The sequence below is a fragment of the Micrasema longulum genome, unplaced genomic scaffold (genome assembly GCF_059751315.1).
Source record: "Micrasema longulum isolate JH-2025_06_02 unplaced genomic scaffold, ASM5975131v1 h1tg000094l, whole genome shotgun sequence".
Classification (NCBI taxonomy): Eukaryota; Metazoa; Arthropoda; class Insecta; order Trichoptera; family Brachycentridae; genus Micrasema; species Micrasema longulum.
Window position 1 is genome coordinate 105,085 of NW_028277300.1, and position 6,000 is coordinate 111,084.

General features: G+C 34.8%; 1 protein-coding gene across 1 annotated transcript in view; it reads right to left on the reverse strand.

Moving 5' to 3' along the window:
• The window catches only part of LOC148284730 (uncharacterized), a 91,496-nt gene extending 86,609 nt beyond the window's left edge, over nucleotides 1–4,887 (reverse strand). The window contains exon 1 of the mRNA XM_088235618.1: nucleotides 4,633–4,887. The gene's annotated coding sequence lies outside the window, so the exon portion shown is untranslated. The remainder of the gene's footprint in view (nucleotides 1–4,632) is intronic.
• Nucleotides 4,888–6,000: the final 1,113 nt, after the last annotated feature.

Sequence of the window (6,000 nt, forward strand, 5' to 3'; positions counted from 1 at the left end):
GCGGACTTATTGCTAAACGCAATATCTTCCAGCAAACCAAATATCAAAGTTATTTCTCTCGTCACTGTTGCGATAGTGATCTCTTCTGAAAAGTATCTAATATCTCATTCGAGATTTGTTCTCACCATTTACATTTGAAATTTATAGTAGGTTCCTATATCCGGTAACTAATGTTTCCTAACGGTTTTTAATCTAGCTTTAATGTCGGTAGAGAGACAGAAAGTCGTACTTTTTGTTTACTCGTGAACTTTAAAGAATTTGTTTCTCAAACTATGATTCTGTGGCTCAAATTTTTTCACCAAAAGGATGACAATATATACTACGTATCATGTTGGGTGTTAGTTAAACTGCAAAACAAAATCACGTTAAAAATGTATCACTTCGAATGAAGATAAATTTATCGACAGCAAACAAAGTCGATTCGAATTCCGACGCAGTGGTGTGTCATATATTTAAGAGGAAAAAACGTTTACCGTTTTGGAATTTGAACACGAAAATACATTGCGCAAATCAACATTGCGCGTACAAACGCTGAGTTATGGATTCGTTTTATAAATGGTTGAAATATTTGAATGCGTCGGTTTATTTCAGAATTTGGAATATTCAACTCAAATCGGCCATTTCCCATATCCCATTTAATCGTTGTTGGGGGTCTGTTGGCTCGGTTCATTCAGAGTCTATTTTTATGATTTCGGTTGGCTGAAATTAGAACTAAGTACATAACTTCATGATGAATCTATTGGGAATGACTGACTCGTATGAAGGGCGTCGGAGTTAAGTGATTTATTAAAATACTGATAATAATTTTGATAAACGATGACAGAAATCATTTTTGCCTAGGAAATTGATTTAGTGAACGGAGAAATCAGTATTGTTTGCCTTAGGCGGAATACATTTTTTTCAAGTTGTCACACATGGTGAACCAACAATGTTTAAAGTTTGTCCAAATTTATGCAGACCTGAAAAGTTTTCAGGCGTTGCCTGGTATTTATTTATGTAAACACTTTGTATACGTATACAGTTTACGTACATATGCATAAGGGCGGGCAGATTGTCTTAAGGCAAATTCTCCCTACCTACCCGAAGCGTTCAATTTGAAAAAATCAGTGGTATATGAACATAGTATGCGTGTAAATGATAATTCAATTAGATGAATCTCACCCGCATCAATAAAGGTTTCAGCTCTTTAACTTCACAAACATCAACTGATGGAAGGATTGAAGGAATATAGATGTTTAAATACAGGCAAAATGGTGAATTATATTATTTATTGTTTCAGTGTTTACTTTGTGGAAAAACATTTAAAATAAAACACTTTGTAATTTTTACCACATAAGAGTTTAATGTAATAACACTGCTAGTTTCAGATTTTCTGAATGACCCATCATCACGAGGAAAACAAAAAACAAACCGACACGAGCGTTGACTTAGAGATAACACACGCGTTGACTTATGACTGCGATAACTTAAGCATGTTCATTATTGTTCACTGTGATCGCTCAAATGCTTAGCATGTTTTTAAGCACGTCGGTAGTTATTTGTGATTGAGCTACTGGTGATATTCACACAAGGAACGAAGGGAAAGTAATTCAATCAACAATTTATAAAGTATGGTGTGTCCAAATGATTCCACTCCCTAGGGAGTTATCAAGATAGACTTTTTATCAACAGAGGGGAAAACATTTTTTAGAAGGCAATATGGAAGTCTAAGCATTTACAGCGCTTATGACCAGCCATTGCCTAGTTTAACCTTTTATAGGACACTAAATTTTGTAACGATTTACATACGTCTTGCAAACCTAATCAAATATGTTCTTTTCCAAGATAATAAACCTATTGCAATTGAAAAAGTCGTGTGGAAGATTGATCTACCGTTATTATGATACTCTTGTGACAAAAACTTATTATTAATTATTCAAAGTAGCGTGGATTCTTGGACTAGAGAGAGGTAATTATTCTTATGCTGATATTGAGTCAATGTTCAATATTTCTAGTCTACAAAAACGTAGAACTAATATTGATTCCATATTTATGTTCGGCATACTAAATGGTATAATCTATGTGCCATCATTACTGGGACAAGTAAAATTTTATATTCCGACTTGTAGATTGAGAAACAATGAAATACTGTTCAACGATCAGCATAGAACAAACTATGGCCTCAATTCTCAAATGACCCGTCTTTGTCGTACTGTTAACTCGAGACAAGATCTGGACTTTTTTGGTTTAAGTTTACAACGATTTAAACGAGTACTAAATAAACAGTCCAGATCTTGCCTCGATGTCCCGTATGTTTGTCAAAGCTTCTTTTCTTTTTTAAATGTTTTTAACTATTCTTATATTGTAATATTTATACCCTATGAATTGTTAAAATGGACAATGTCCGTTAGTAAATAAATTAATTAATACAACATATTTTTTCAAAAATTTAAAAATTCTGGTGGTATATAAAATATAAGGTGGCTACTTTTCACGACGTTCAACATTGAGTTCACCATTCTAGACAGTTTGAACATACACATTTCCATCAAATGTGGGTGCGATAAAAAAGTCTAAACTAACTTCAACTTAAACTAGCCAATGCATGACAGGTCGCGAGCCCTGTTTTTCCTCTCTTTTGCGACAAATTTCAAGTTGCGATTATTCTTGGTATTAGCGAGATTAAAGATTTTCTATCCCGTGGAATCCCAGTATTTGCGGTATCCGCTTGTTTCAGTGCAGAGCTTAAATGATTTTTATTTAGTGTTCAGATATTGTTATATTTACTCAGTTAATTGGAGGTATAGGAACTAGTGAAGCAGTAATATAGTGTCATAACGAACAAGACACAAAAAACCGCAAAAACGATCTGATCGAATCAATTAAAATAACGTGAAGTGCATATAAAATCGACAGAGTGCTGTACTGGAATTAGTGCCAAAGGAAGGAAATCGTAAGCCCTCATCTCTTTCATTCTTGGATTGACACTTTTAACATAACGTGTATCGCAAAATCAATCGAACATATACAAATTTTCTTCGAACACGTTTCGGGAATGATGGAACATGGAACGTGGCCAAAGTTACTCTTGCCCCACCTGACCTTATTTATAATTTTAACAAACCGTAAGTACATGGAAAGGAAAGTGATCAGTTTTATTTTTATTCTTAATGGGCGGGGGGGAGGGGGTCAGTGCTATTCAAGCTAATGACGTCACCGCGACCTGTGAAGATCTATTGTGACGGGTCCCCGTGAATAGTTCTCGCCCTCCGAGCCTGGCTGGCTACTGTGTGGAAGGCGAGAGTTTACATTTTGGTAAATCTCCCCCTCTAAGCCCAGGTCTATAAAGAGCCTGGCTAATGTCTGGAAGGAAAGTGATCAGTTTTACTCAATTTCTTTTTTCAGGAGTAGCCATCGAGAGTAAAGTCGTCGTCAGATAAGAATGCCCACGCTCACGTTATGAAAGCAGTATTAAAACTGTGTTAGCGTAAACATTCTAATCTGGGTCCCGATCACAATGGGAAGTTCACATTTAACTTCAATTTTATCTACAAAATAAAATTAAGTTTTCTGTATGAAAAGCAGAATACGCATACAATTTTTTCTTCTAAACATGTCCAATTATAGGTTACCGGCAAAGATACTTTAAATGTTAATGTAAATATACCTACTCATTTTCGTACCCAAATATCAGTTTTTCTTTATAGACAGTCGAAGATAACTCCGTTAACTTCCCGTTGTAATCGGGGCCCTGGCGACGATTTTACCAACCGACCGAACAAATAACGCGACTCGAAGACCTTCAATATCATTTATTGCACAAGTTACAACTTTAAGAATAAGACTTATAGAGAACATGGAGTATTGTATTAAAACGCAGAAAATAAGCTAAATTTCTTAAAGTTACAACACGCTAGATTCAGACTTATGGGATTTATGGATGGTTATGTACCTATTTTAAAAAAAAATTCATCGTTTTGTACGCCATGTGGAGATGCTTTTGTTTTGGAATATGTTCCCAGTGTCTTTATCGAGGTTCAGTAAATGTTACAAAAAGATAAACATAGGACAAAGGAGATAAGGAACTTGTCGGACGTGCTCACGAACCGCATTTTGGTAGAAAAAAGAAAAAGGTCAACGGACCATTTAGCGGGAAAAACAATCTTATTAGAATCAGTTTGGGAGAAATAATGCGGAGATCGGAACAAAGGTCATTATGTAAGGTGAAGGGGTGCATGCAAGCGCGGGTTACACGGGAGGGACAGGGAGAGCGCGATGGGGGGCGCTCGCGACCCTCGGTGCGAGCGGGACAGCCAGTGCGCAATATGTGATAAGGATTGTTAACACACTCCTTGTCAAATGGCTTATGCCCATGTGATCGAATACCACGCCACAAATTCCTCATTTCTGCACCAAAATTTAACCGAATATACGCCGAACGATCGGGTATAACCGAAACCACGTTTCTCTACGAGAAAATTAACTGTTTTATAAAAATAATCGATTTTCTGATGAAAAAGCTCACTTTCTCGAGACACTGCGAGAAGTCAAAATTAAACACACGGATACCGTTACACGCAAACTTTTGAGAAAAAATACAACTGAAATCTGAACACGCATTTTTATTAATAAAAAAAGCATAAAAATATTTACCTTCATTTAGACAGAGTCATAACTCGCGCACATTTACATCGCACTGTCCTTGTGCATTACTATAAACATGACACTGAATAGCATTGTTTGTCGCGTTGACGTTTTGTAAAGTTAACACATACGGCGGATGGGTTCAAAGAAGAATTTTGAATCGAATTATACACTTTTTTTGCAGCGAATCGGTATTTCCACGGAATAATTCACGGGAGACAGTAAAAACATCCCCGCCCTGAAGCGCTGTCGAAAGTGACATCCGCCATCTTGCTTATTACCCACAAGTGGCGGAATAGTTAACGGGCTCTAGCGGCAAAAAAAACAAATACAAATTGTTCGTACCGCAGGGATCTTCTTCTGCAAGGTTTGAAACTTTGATATTTCATTTTCATAATAGTTTTTCCCGAATATTAATAATTATCTTGAAGATAAAAGATCCACATGAGATACAATATTTCATAAGATACTTAACCTACGTTTGGTTTAAACGAAATATTGATCCATGGCCGCTATGTACGCTAAGAATACTGACCAAAATACCTTGTTTTTTGCGGAGCTTTTTATTTTAACGAGCGGGTCAGCCAGAAAACTTTTTCCCAATATTTTTCGGTACACGTAAATATAAGTACTTATTTCGTAGTATCGTTCTGTGTAAGTATACAATGCAAATGAATATTATGAAGCACAATAAAATTGGACGATAAATCCAATTTATTTCTTCCAAAAATCCTTACAAAATATTCGTCAAAATAATAATATTAAATGAATCATCATCGCTTTCATTGTTTGAAATTATTTTAAAAGTATTTTTGAAGATTTTCTATTATTATTTCATTTAAATGTGAAAATATTTACACATTTAAAATATTCAAAAAGTGCATTTTTTGTGCAATCGCCAGCGGACTAGTTTCCTGTATTTAGTTAGTTAGTTATGTGTTTAACAGATGTCTCTCAATCCCTATAAGCTTGTTATTTATTAAAATTACGTTCCAATAAATAATTTATTGACCGAGAGAAAACAGGTACAAAAATATTTTTGCTATGAAAATCTCTCTTATGTAACATAATACTATATTAAAGCGAGTTATTATTTATATAAAAGATGGATTAGATTCAAACCTGCAGGACGCGACGCGACGCATTAATTAATTTGGAAAACACCAAACTTTTAACAAATAAATGTACCTTTTTAAAACACGTTTAAAATTGTATGCGACCGAATAGCATAAACGCTTTATTACTTTTTATTTTGTTTATTCAGAAAAACAACAGCAATACAAAAAAACATATACAACATTTAAAAAAAAACACAAAATAAAGCCAAATAAGTTTTCAACATAAATACAATTATAAAAATCCAATTCAGTTATACAT